This window comes from Pseudophryne corroboree, chromosome 4, assembly GCF_028390025.1.
Source record: "Pseudophryne corroboree isolate aPseCor3 chromosome 4, aPseCor3.hap2, whole genome shotgun sequence".
Taxonomy (NCBI): domain Eukaryota; kingdom Metazoa; phylum Chordata; class Amphibia; order Anura; family Myobatrachidae; genus Pseudophryne; species Pseudophryne corroboree.
In genome coordinates, this window is record NC_086447.1 from 197,245,718 (window position 1) to 197,257,948 (window position 12,231).

A 12,231-nucleotide genomic window follows, 5' to 3' on the forward strand; every position below is an offset into this window, starting at 1 on the left:
TCTGTAACAAAAAAAAACAGCAACTAAATATGCCGAAACCCGGGATCGAACCAGGGACCTTTAGATCTTCAGTCTAACGCTCTCCCAACTGAGCTATTTCGGCTAATTGTGACAGATGTCAAGTCGTATTTGGGGTTTTAGGTTGGGGAAAAAAGAGCATCAAGTGTTCTTGAAGAGCAACACCTTATAATGAAAGATTCTGCTGGTAAATTGCTATTCTGTAACAAAAATACAGCTACTAAACATGCCGAAACCCGGGATCGAACCAAGGACTTATAGATCTTCAGTCTAATGCTCTCCCAAATGAGCTATTGCAGCTACGTCTGACATTTGGAAAGTCTTTTTTGGTGCTTAAGATAAGGCAAACTGAAAGAACATCAAGTGTCCTAGAGGGCGAAACCTGAAAATAAACGTTTCTGCTGCTAAATTTCTTTTTGCTGAATTGCTACTCAGTAACAAAATGCAAACACCCAAACATGTGGAAACCCACGATCGTACTAGGGATTTTAAGGTCTTCAGTCTATTGCTCTCACAACTGAGCTATTTTGGCAAGCTATACTGATAAGAATGTCTTTTTTTGGAGCTAAAGATTTTGCAAACTGAAATAACATAAAATGTTTTTCAAGATCAAAAAATGAAAACAACAGTTTTTGCTGCTACATTGCTATTCAGTAGCAAAAGCAAACACCCAACCATGCTAAACCCCAGGATTGAACAAGACACCCTTAGATCTTCAGTCTAATGTTCTCACAACTGAGCTATTTCGCCAAGCTCTACTAATAAGAAATTCTTTTATTGGGGCTAATAATAATGCAAACTGTAATAACATGAAATGAACTTGAAGACCAGAACCTGAACACGGCAGTTTCTGCTGCTAAATTGCTATTCTGTAACAAAAAAACAGCAACTAAATATGCCGAAACCCGGGATCAAACCAGGGACCTTTATATCTTCAGTCTAACACTCTCCCAACTGAGCTATTTCGGCTAATTGTGAAAGATGTCAAGCCGTATTTGGGGTTTTAGGCTCGGAAAAAAAGAGCATTAAGTGTTCTTGATGAACAACACCTGATAATGAAAGATTCTGCTGGTAAATTGCTATTCTGTAACAAAAATACAGCAACTAAACATGCCGAATCCTGGGATCGAACCCAGGAGCTTTAGATCTTCAGTTTAATGCTCTCACAAAAGAGCTATTGCGTGTAAGTCTGACGTTTAGAAAGTCTTTTTTGGTGTTTAAGATAAGGCAAACTGAAAGAACATCAAGTGTCCTAGAGGGCGAAACCTGAAAATTAAAGTTTCTGCTGCTAAATTTCTTTTTGCTGACTTGCTACTCAGTAACAAACTGCAAACACCCAAACATGTGGAAACCCACGATCGTACTAGGGATTTTAAGGTCTTCAGTCTATTGCTCTCACAACTGAGCTATTTTGGCAAGCTATACTGATAAAAATGTCTTTTTTTGGAGCTAAAGATTTTGCAAACTGAAATAACATAAAATGTTTTTCAAGATCAAAAACTGAAAACAACAGTTTTTGCTGCTAAATTGCTATTCAGTAGCAAAAGCAAACACCCAACCATGCTAAACCCCAGGATTGAACAAGACACCCTTAGATCTTCAGTCTAATGTTCTCACAACTGAGCTATTTCGCCAAGCTCTACTAATAAGAAATTCTTTTATTGGGGCTAATAATAATGCAAACTGTAATAACATGAAATGAACTTGAAGACCAGAACCTGAACACGGCAGTTTCTGCTGCTAAATTGCTATTCTGTAACAAAAAAACAGCAACTAAATATGCCGAAACCCGGGATCAAATCAGGGACCTTTATATCTTCAGTTTAACACTCTCCCAACTGAGCTATTTCGGCTAATTGTGAAAGATGTCAAGCCGTATTTGGGGTTTTAGGCTGGGAAAAAAAGAGCATTAAGTGTTCTTGATGAACAACACCTGATAATGAAAGATTCTGCTGGTAAATTGCTATTCTGTAACAAAAATACAGCAACTAAACATGCCGAATCCTGGGATCGAACCCAGGAGCTTTAGATCTTCAGTTTAATGCTCTCACAAAAGAGCTATTGCGTGTAAGTCTGACGTTTAGAAAGTCTTTTTTGGTGTTTAAGATAAGGCAAACTGAAAGAACATCAAGTGTCCTAGAGGGCGAAACCTGAAAATTAAAGTTTCTGCTGCTAAATTTCTTTTTGCTGACTTGCTACTCAGTAACAAACTGCAAACACCCAAACATGTGGAAACCCACGATCGTACTAGGGATTTTAAGGTCTTCAGTCTATTGCTCTCACAACTGAGCTATTTTGGCAAGCTATACTGATAAAAATGTCTTTTTTTGGAGCTAAAGATTTTGCAAACTGAAATAACATAAAATGTTTTTCAAGATCAAAAACTGAAAACAACAGTTTTTGCTGCTAAATTGCTATTCAGTAGCAAAAGCAAACACCCAACCATGCTAAACCCCAGGATTGAACAAGACACCCTTAGATCTTCAGTCTAATGTTCTCACAACTGAGCTATTTCGCCAAGCTCTACTAATAAGAAATTCTTTTATTGGGGCTAATAATAATGCAAACTGTAATAACATGAAATGATCTTGAAGACCAGAACCTGAACACGGCAGTTTCTGCTGCTAAACTGCTATTCTGTAACAAAAAAACAGCAACTAAATATGCCAAAACCCGGGATCGAACCAGGGACCTTTAGATCTTCAGTCTAACGCTCTCCCAACTGAGCTATTTTGGCTAATTGTGAAAGATGTCAAGCCGTATTTGGGGTTTTAGGCTGGGAAAAAAAAGAGCATTAAGTGTTCTTGATGTACAACACCTGATAATGAAAGATTCTGCTGGTAAATTGCTATTCTGTAACAAAAATACAGCAACTAAACATGCCGAATCCTGGGATCGAACCCAGGACCTTTAGATCTTTAGTTTAATGCTCTCACAAAAGAGCTATTGCGTGTAAGTCTGACGTTTAGAAAGTCTTTTTTGGTGTTTAAGATAAGGCAAACTGAAAGAACATCAAGTGTCCTAGAGGGCGAAACCTGAAAATGAAAGTTTCTGCTGCTAAATTTCTTTTTGCTGAATAACAAACTGCAAACACCCAAACATGTGGAAACCCACAATCGTACTAGGGATTTTAAGGTCTTCAGTCTATTGCTCTCACAACTGAGCAATTTTGGCAAGCTATACTGATAAGAATGTCTTTTTTTAGGAGCTAAAGATTTTGCAAACTGAAATAACATAAAATGCTTTTCAAGATCAAAACCTGAACACAACAGTTTTTGCTGCTAAATTGCTATTCAGTAGCAAAAGCAAACACCCAACCATGCTAAACCCCAGGATTGAACAAGACACCCTTAGATCTTCAGTCTAATGTTGTCACAACTGAGCTATTTCGCCAAGCTCTACTAATAAGAAATTCTTTTATTGGGGCTAATAAGAATGCAAACTGTAATAACATGAAATGTTCTTGAAGACCAGAACCTGAACACGGCAGTTTCTGCTGCTAAATTGCTATTCTGTAACAAAAAAAACAGCAACTAAATATGCCGAAACCCGGGATCGAACCAGGGACCTTTAGATCTTCAGTCTAACGCTCTCCCAACTGAGCTATTTCGGCTAATTGTGAAAGATGTCAAGCCGTATTTGGGGTTTTAGGCTGGGAAAAAAAAGAGCATTAAGTGTTCTTGATGTACAACACCTGATAATGAAAGATTCTGCTGGTAAATTGCTATTCTGTAACAAAAATACAGCAACTAAACATGCCGAATCCTGGGATCGAACCCAGGACCTTTAGATCTTTAGTTTAATGCTCTCACAAAAGAGCTATTGCGTGTAAGTCTGACGTTTAGAAAGTCTTTTTTGGTGTTTAAGATAAGGCAAACTGAAAGAACATCAAGTGTCCTAGAGGGCGAAACCTGAAAATGAAAGTTTCTGCTGCTAAATTTCTTTTTGCTGAATAACAAACTGCAAACACCCAAACATGTGGAAACCCACAATCGTACTAGGGATTTTAAGGTCTTCAGTCTATTGCTCTCACAACTGAGCTATTTTGGCAAGCTATACTGATAAGAATGTCTTTTTTTAGGAGCTAAAGATTTTGCAAACTGAAATAACATAAAATGCTTTTCAAGATCAAAACCTGAACACAACAGTTTTTGCTGCTAAATTGCTATTCAGTAGCAAAAGCAAACACCCAACCATGCTAAACCCCAGGATTGAACAAGACACCCTTAGATCTTCAGTCTAATGTTGTCACAACTGAGCTATTTCGCCAAGCTCTACTAATAAGAAATTCTTTTATTGGGGCTAATAATAATGCAAACTGTAATAACATGAAATGTTCTTGAAGACCAGAACCTGAACACGGCAGTTTCTGCTGCTAAATTGCTATTCTGTAACAAAAAAAAAACAGCAACTAAATATGCCGAAACCCGGGATCGAACCAGGGACCTTTAGATCTTCAGTCTAACGCTCTCCCAACTGAGCTATTTCGGCTAATTGTGACAGATGTCAAGTCGTATTTGGGGTTTTAGGTTGGGAAAAAAAGAGCATCAAGTGTTCTTGAAGAGCAACACCTTATAATGAAAGATTCTGCTGGTAAATTGCTATTCTGTAACAAAAATACAGCTACTAAACATGCCGAAACCCGGGATCGAACCAGGGACTTATAGATCTTCAGACTAATGCTCTCCCAAATGAGCTATTGCAGCTACGTCTGACATTTGGAAAGTCTTTTTTGGTGTTTAAGATAAGGCAAACTGAAAGAACATCAAGTGTCCTAGAGGGCGAAACCAGAAAATAAACGTTTCTGCTGCTAAATTTCTTTTTGCTGAATTGCTACTCAGTAACAAAATGCAAACACCCAAACATGTGGAAACCCACGATCGTACTAGGGATTTTAAGGTCTTCAGTCTATTGCTCTCACAACTGAGCTATTTTGGCAAGCTATACTGATAAGAATGTCTTTTTTTGGAGCTAAAGATTTTGCAAACTGAAATAACATAAAATGTTTTTCAAGATCAAAAACTGAAAACAACAGTTTTTGCTGCTACATTGCTATTCAGTAGCAAAAGCAAACACCCAACCATGCTAAACCCCAGGATTGAACAAGACACCCTTAGATCTTCAGTCTAATGTTCTCACAACTGAGCTATTTCGCCAAGCTCTACTAATAAGAAATTCTTTTATTGGGGCTAATAATAATGCAAACTGTAATAACATGAAATGAACTTGAAGACCAGAACCTGAACACGGCAGTTTCTGCTGCTAAATTGCTATTCTGTAACAAAAAAACAGCAACTAAATATGCCGAAACCCGGGATCGAACCAGGAACCTTTATATCTTCAGTCTAACACTCTCCCAACTGAGCTATTTCGGCTAATTGTGAAAGATGTCAAGCCGTATTTGGGGTTTTAGGCTGGGAAAAAAAGAGCATTAAGTGTTCTTGATGAACAACACCTGATAATGAAAGATTCTGCTGGTAAATTGCTATTCTGTAACAAAAATACAGCAACTAAACATGCCGAATCCTGGGATCGAACCCAGGAGCTTTAGATCTTCAGTTTAATGCTCTCACAAAAGAGCTATTGCGTGTAAGTCTGACGTTTAGAAAGTCTTTTTTGGTGTTTAAGATAAGGCAAACTGAAAGAACATCAAGTGTCCTAGAGGGCGAAACCTGAAAATTAAAGTTTCTGCTGCTAAATTTCTTTTTGCTGACTTGCTACTCAGTAACAAACTGCAAACACCCAAACATGTGGAAACCCACGATCGTACTAGGGATTTTAAGGTCTTCAGTCTATTGCTCTCACAACTGAGCTATTTTGGCAAGCTATACTGATAAAAATGTCTTTTTTTGGAGCTAAAGATTTTGCAAACTGAAATAACATAAAATGTTTTTCAAGATCAAAAACTGAAAACAACAGTTTTTGCTGCTAAATTGCTATTCAGTAGCAAAAGCAAACACCCAACCATGCTAAACCCCAGGATTGAACAAGACACCCTTAGATCTTCAGTCTAATGTTCTCACAACTGAGCTATTTCGCCAAGCTCTACTAATAAGAAATTCTTTTATTGGGGCTAATAATAATGCAAACTGTAATAACATGAAATGATCTTGAAGACCAGAACCTGAACACGGCAGTTTCTGCTGCTAAATTGCTATTCTGTAACAAAAAAACAGCAACTAAATATGCCGAAACCCGGGATCGAACCAGGGACCTTTAGATCTTCAGTCTAACGCTCTCCCAACTGAGCTATTTCGGCTAATTGTGAAAGATGTCAAGCCGTATTTGGGGTTTTAGGCTGGGAAAAAAAAGAGCATTAAGTGTTCTTGATGTACAACACCTGATAATGAAAGATTATGCTGGTAAATTGCTATTCTGTAACAAAAATACAGCAACTAAACATGCCGAATCCTGGGATCGAACCCAGGACCTTTAGATCTTCAGTTTAATGCTCTCACAAAAGAGCTATTGCGTGTAAGTCTGACGTTTAGAAATTCTTTTTTGGTGTTTAAGATAAGGCAAACTGAAAGAACATCAAGTGTCCTAGAGGGCGAAACCTGAAAATGAAAGTTTCTGCTGCTAAATTTCTTTTTGCTGAATAACAAACTGCAAACACCCAAACATGTGGAAACCCACAATCGTACTAGGGATTTTAAGGTCTTCAGTCTATTGCTCTCACAACTGAGCTATTTTGGCAAGCTATACTGATAAGAATGTCTTTTTTTAGGAGCTAAAGATTTTGCAAACTGAAATAACATAAAATGTTTTTCAAGATCAAAAACTGAAAACAACAGTTTTTGCTGCTAAATTGCTATTCAGTAGCAAAAGCAAACACCCAACCATGCTAAACCCCAGGATTGAACAAGACACCCTTAGATCTTCAGTCTAATGTTCTCACAACTGAGCTATTTCGCCAAGCTCTACTAATAAGAAATTCTTTTATTGGGGCTAATAAGAATGCAAACTGTAATAACATGAAATGTTCTTGAAGACCAGAACCTGAACACGGCAGTTTCTGCTGCTAAATTGCTATTCTGTAACAAAAAAAACAGCAACTAAATATGCCGAAACCCGGGATCGAACCAGGGACCTTTAGATCTTCAGTCTAACGCTCTCCCAACTGAGCTATTTCGGCTAATTGTGAAAGATGTCAAGCCGTATTTGGGGTTTTAGGCTGGGAAAAAAAAGAGCATTAAGTGTTCTTGATGTACAACACCTGATAATGAAAGATTCTGCTGGTAAATTGCTATTCTGTAACAAAAATACAGCAACTAAACATGCCGAATCCTGGGATCGAACCCAGGACCTTTAGATCTTTAGTTTAATGCTCTCACAAAAGAGCTATTGCGTGTAAGTCTGACGTTTAGAAAGTCTTTTTTGGTGTTTAAGATAAGGCAAACTGAAAGAACATCAAGTGTCCTAGAGGGCGAAACCTGAAAATGAAAGTTTCTGCTGCTAAATTTCTTTTTGCTGAATAACAAACTGCAAACACCCAAACATGTGGAAACCCACAATCGTACTAGGGATTTTAAGGTCTTCAGTCTATTGCTCTCACAACTGAGCTATTTTGGCAAGCTATACTGATAAGAATGTCTTTTTTTAGGAGCTAAAGATTTTGCAAACTGAAATAACATAAAATGCTTTTCAAGATCAAAACCTGAACACAACAGTTTTTGCTGCTAAATTGCTATTCAGTAGCAAAAGCAAACACCCAACCATGCTAAACCCCAGGATTGAACAAGACACCCTTAGATCTTCAGTCTAATGTTGTCACAACTGAGCTATTTCGCCAAGCTCTACTAATAAGAAATTCTTTTATTGGGGCTAATAATAATGCAAACTGTAATAACATGAAATGTTCTTGAAGACCAGAACCTGAACACGGCAGTTTCTGCTGCTAAATTGCTATTCTGTAACAAAAAAAAAACAGCAACTAAATATGCCGAAACCCGGGATCAAACCAGGGACCTTTAGATCTTCAGTCTAACGCTCTCCCAACTGAGCTATTTCGGCTAATTGTGACAGATGTCAAGTCGTATTTGGGGTTTTAGGTTGGGAAAAAAAGAGCATCAAGTGTTCTTGAAGAGCAACACCTTATAATGAAAGATTCTGCTGGTAAATTGCTATTCTGTAACAAAAATACAGCTACTAAACATGCCGAAACCCGGGATCGAACCAGGGACTTATAGATCTTCAGACTAATGCTCTCCCAAATGAGCTATTGCAGCTACGTCTGACATTTGGAAAGTCTTTTTTGGTGTTTAAGATAAGGCAAACTGAAAGAACATCAAGTGTCCTAGAGGGCGAAACCAGAAAATAAACGTTTCTGCTGCTAAATTTCTTTTTGCTGAATTGCTACTCAGTAACAAAATGCAAACACCCAAACATGTGGAAACCCACGATCGTACTAGGGATTTTAAGGTCTTCAGTCTATTGCTCTCACAACTGAGCTATTTTGGCAAGCTATACTGATAAGAATGTCTTTTTTTGGAGCTAAAGATTTTGCAAACTGAAATAACATAAAATGTTTTTCAAGATCAAAAACTGAAAACAACAGTTTTTGCTGCTACATTGCTATTCAGTAGCAAAAGCAAACACCCAACCATGCTAAACCCCAGGATTGAACAAGACACCCTTAGATCTTCAGTCTAATGTTCTCACAACTGAGCTATTTCGCCAAGCTCTACTAATAAGAAATTCTTTTATTGGGGCTAATAATAATGCAAACTGTAATAACATGAAATGAACTTGAAGACCAGAACCTGAACACGGCAGTTTCTGCTGCTAAATTGCTATTCTGTAACAAAAAAACAGCAACTAAATATGCCGAAACCCGGGATCGAACCAGGAACCTTTATATCTTCAGTCTAACACTCTCCCAACTGAGCTATTTCGGCTAATTGTGAAAGATGTCAAGCCGTATTTGGGGTTTTAGGCTGGGAAAAAAAGAGCATTAAGTGTTCTTGATGAACAACACCTGATAATGAAAGATTCTGCTGGTAAATTGCTATTCTGTAACAAAAATACAGCAACTAAACATGCCGAATCCTGGGATCGAACCCAGGAGCTTTAGATCTTCAGTTTAATGCTCTCACAAAAGAGCTATTGCGTGTAAGTCTGACGTTTAGAAAGTCTTTTTTGGTGTTTAAGATAAGGCAAACTGAAAGAACATCAAGTGTCCTAGAGGGCGAAACCTGAAAATTAAAGTTTCTGCTGCTAAATTTCTTTTTGCTGACTTGCTACTCAGTAACAAACTGCAAACACCCAAACATGTGGAAACCCACGATCGTACTAGGGATTTTAAGGTCTTCAGTCTATTGCTCTCACAACTGAGCTATTTTGGCAAGCTATACTGATAAAAATGTCTTTTTTTGGAGCTAAAGATTTTGCAAACTGAAATAACATAAAATGTTTTTCAAGATCAAAAACTGAAAACAACAGTTTTTGCTGCTAAATTGCTATTCAGTAGCAAAAGCAAACACCCAACCATGCTAAACCCCAGGATTGAACAAGACACCCTTAGATCTTCAGTCTAATGTTCTCACAACTGAGCTATTTCGCCAAGCTCTACTAATAAGAAATTCTTTTATTGGGGCTAATAATAATGCAAACTGTAATAACATGAAATGATCTTGAAGACCAGAACCTGAACACGGCAGTTTCTGCTGCTAAATTGCTATTCTGTAACAAAAAAACAGCAACTAAATATGCCAAAACCCGGGATCGAACCAGGGACCTTTAGATCTTCAGTCTAACGCTCTCCCAACTGAGCTATTTCGGCTAATTGTGAAAGATGTCAAGCCGTATTTGGGGTTTTAGGCTGGGAAAAAAAAGAGCATTAAGTGTTCTTGATGTACAACACCTGATAATGAAAGATTATGCTGGTAAATTGCTATTCTGTAACAAAAATACAGCAACTAAACATGCCGAATCCTGGGATCGAACCCAGGACCTTTAGATCTTCAGTTTAATGCTCTCACAAAAGAGCTATTGCGTGTAAGTCTGACGTTTAGAAATTCTTTTTTGGTGTTTAAGATAAGGCAAACTGAAAGAACATCAAGTGTCCTAGAGGGCGAAACCTGAAAATGAAAGTTTCTGCTGCTAAATTTCTTTTTGCTGAATAACAAACTGCAAACACCCAAACATGTGGAAACCCACAATCGTACTAGGGATTTTAAGGTCTTCAGTCTATTGCTCTCACAACTGAGCTATTTTGGCAAGCTATACTGATAAGAATGTCTTTTTTTAGGAGCTAAAGATTTTGCAAACTGAAATAACATAAAATGTTTTTCAAGATCAAAAACTGAAAACAACAGTTTTTGCTGCTAAATTGCTATTCAGTAGCAAAAGCAAACACCCAACCATGCTAAACCCCAGGATTGAACAAGACACCCTTAGATCTTCAGTCTAATGTTCTCACAACTGAGCTATTTCGCCAAGCTCTACTAATAAGAAATTCTTTTATTGGGGCTAATAATAATGCAAACTGTAATAACATGAAATGATCTTGAAGACCAGAACCTGAACACGGCAGTTTCTGCTGCTAAATTGCTATTCTGTAACAAAAAAACAGCAACTAAATATGCCGAAACCCGGGATCGAACCAGGGACCTTTAGATCTTCAGTCTAACGCTCTCCCAACTGAGCTATTTCGGCTAATTGTGAAAGATGTCAAGCCGTATTTGGGGTTTTAGGCTGGGAAAAAAAAGAGCATTAAGTGTTCTTGATGTACAACACCTGATAATGAAAGATTCTGCTGGTAAATTGCTATTCTGTAACAAAAATACAGCTACTAAACATGCCGAAACCCGGGATCGAACCAGGGACTTATAGATCTTCAGTCTAATTCTCTCCCAAATGAGCTATTGCAGCTACGTCTGACATTTGGAAAGTCTTTTTTGGTGTTTAAGATAAGGCAAACTGAAAGAACATCAAGTGTCCTAGAGGGCGAAACCTGAAAATAAACGTTTCTGCTGCTAAATTTCTTTTTGCTGAATTGCTACTCAGTAACAAAATGCAAACACCCAAACATGTGGAAACCCACGATCGTACTAGGGATTTTAAGGTCTTCAGTCTATTGCTCTCACAACTGAGCTATTTTGGCAAGCTATACTGATAAGAATGTCTTTTTTTGGAGCGAAAGATTTTGCAAACTGAAATAACATAAAATGTTTTTCAAGATCAAAAACTGAAAACAACAGTTTTTGCTGCTAAATTGCTATTCAGTAGCAAAAGCAAACACCCAACCATGCTAAACCCCAGGATTGAACAAGACACCCTTAGATCTTCAGTCTAATGTTCTCACAACTGAGCTATTTCGCCAAGCTCTACTAATAAGAAATTCTTTTATTGGGGCTAATAATAATGCAAACTGTAATAACATGAAATGAACTTGAAGACCAGAACCTGAACACGGCAGTTTCTGCTGCTAAATTGCTATTCTGTAACAAAAAAACAGCAACTAAACATGCCAAAACCCGGGATCGAACCAGGGACCTTTAGATCTTCAGTCTAACACTCTCCCAACTGAGCTATTTCGGCTAATTGTGAAAGATGTCAAGCCGTATTTGGGGTTTTAGGCTGGGAAAAAAATGAGCATTAAGTGTTCTTGATGAACAACACCTGATAATGAAAGATTCTGCTGGTAAATTGCTATTCTGTAACAAAAATACAGCAACTAAACATGCCGAATCCTGGGATCGAACCCAGGAGCTTTAGATCTTCAGTTTAATGCTCTCACAAAAGAGCTATTGCGTGTAAGTCTGACGTTTAGAAAGTCTTATTTGGTGTTTAAGATAAGGCAAACTGAAAGAACATCAAGTGTCCTAGAGGGCGAAACCTGAAAATGAAAGTTTCTGCTGCTAAATTTCTTTTTGCTGACTTGCTACTCAGTAACAAACTGCAAACACCCAAACATGTTGAAACCCACGATCGTACTAGGGATTTTAAGGTCTTCAGTCTATTGCTCCCACAACTGAGCTATTTTGGCAAGCTATACTGATAAGAATGTCTTTTTTTAGGAGCTAAAGATTTTACAAACTGAAATAACATAAAATGCTTTTCAAGATCAAAACCTGAAAACAACAGTTTTTGCTGCTAAATTGCTATTCAGTAGCAAAAGCAAACACCCAACCATGCTAAACCCCAGGATTGAACAAGACACCCTTAGATCTTCAGTCTAATGTTCTCACAACTGAGCTATTTCGCCAAGCT

The 12,231-nt window shown here is 37.7% G+C and overlaps 14 non-coding genes across 14 annotated transcripts; all 14 read right to left on the minus strand.

Moving 5' to 3' along the window:
- Positions 1-30: 30 nt before the first annotated feature.
- Positions 31-103, minus strand: TRNAF-GAA (transfer RNA phenylalanine (anticodon GAA)). The gene has a single exon. It is a non-coding gene; the product is annotated as a tRNA-Phe (tRNA).
- Positions 104-914: 811 nt separating this feature from the next.
- On the minus strand, positions 915-987 carry TRNAF-GAA (transfer RNA phenylalanine (anticodon GAA)). The gene has a single exon. It is a non-coding gene; the product is annotated as a tRNA-Phe (tRNA).
- An 811-nt stretch (positions 988-1,798) lies between these two features.
- On the minus strand, positions 1,799-1,871 carry TRNAF-GAA (transfer RNA phenylalanine (anticodon GAA)). Its single transcript has one exon. It is a non-coding gene; the product is annotated as a tRNA-Phe (tRNA).
- An 811-nt stretch (positions 1,872-2,682) lies between these two features.
- Positions 2,683-2,755, minus strand: TRNAF-GAA (transfer RNA phenylalanine (anticodon GAA)). The gene has a single exon. It is a non-coding gene; the product is annotated as a tRNA-Phe (tRNA).
- An 803-nt stretch (positions 2,756-3,558) lies between these two features.
- TRNAF-GAA (transfer RNA phenylalanine (anticodon GAA)) lies at positions 3,559-3,631 on the minus strand. Its single transcript has one exon. It is a non-coding gene; the product is annotated as a tRNA-Phe (tRNA).
- An 805-nt stretch (positions 3,632-4,436) lies between these two features.
- TRNAF-GAA (transfer RNA phenylalanine (anticodon GAA)) lies at positions 4,437-4,509 on the minus strand. The gene has a single exon. It is a non-coding gene; the product is annotated as a tRNA-Phe (tRNA).
- An 811-nt stretch (positions 4,510-5,320) lies between these two features.
- TRNAF-GAA (transfer RNA phenylalanine (anticodon GAA)) lies at positions 5,321-5,393 on the minus strand. Its single transcript has one exon. It is a non-coding gene; the product is annotated as a tRNA-Phe (tRNA).
- Positions 5,394-6,204: 811 nt separating this feature from the next.
- On the minus strand, positions 6,205-6,277 carry TRNAF-GAA (transfer RNA phenylalanine (anticodon GAA)). Its single transcript has one exon. It is a non-coding gene; the product is annotated as a tRNA-Phe (tRNA).
- An 803-nt stretch (positions 6,278-7,080) lies between these two features.
- TRNAF-GAA (transfer RNA phenylalanine (anticodon GAA)) lies at positions 7,081-7,153 on the minus strand. The gene has a single exon. It is a non-coding gene; the product is annotated as a tRNA-Phe (tRNA).
- Positions 7,154-7,958: 805 nt separating this feature from the next.
- Positions 7,959-8,031, minus strand: TRNAF-GAA (transfer RNA phenylalanine (anticodon GAA)). Its single transcript has one exon. It is a non-coding gene; the product is annotated as a tRNA-Phe (tRNA).
- Positions 8,032-8,842: 811 nt separating this feature from the next.
- Positions 8,843-8,915, minus strand: TRNAF-GAA (transfer RNA phenylalanine (anticodon GAA)). Its single transcript has one exon. It is a non-coding gene; the product is annotated as a tRNA-Phe (tRNA).
- An 811-nt stretch (positions 8,916-9,726) lies between these two features.
- Positions 9,727-9,799, minus strand: TRNAF-GAA (transfer RNA phenylalanine (anticodon GAA)). The gene has a single exon. It is a non-coding gene; the product is annotated as a tRNA-Phe (tRNA).
- An 802-nt stretch (positions 9,800-10,601) lies between these two features.
- On the minus strand, positions 10,602-10,674 carry TRNAF-GAA (transfer RNA phenylalanine (anticodon GAA)). Its single transcript has one exon. It is a non-coding gene; the product is annotated as a tRNA-Phe (tRNA).
- Positions 10,675-11,486: 812 nt separating this feature from the next.
- On the minus strand, positions 11,487-11,559 carry TRNAF-GAA (transfer RNA phenylalanine (anticodon GAA)). The gene has a single exon. It is a non-coding gene; the product is annotated as a tRNA-Phe (tRNA).
- Positions 11,560-12,231: the final 672 nt, after the last annotated feature.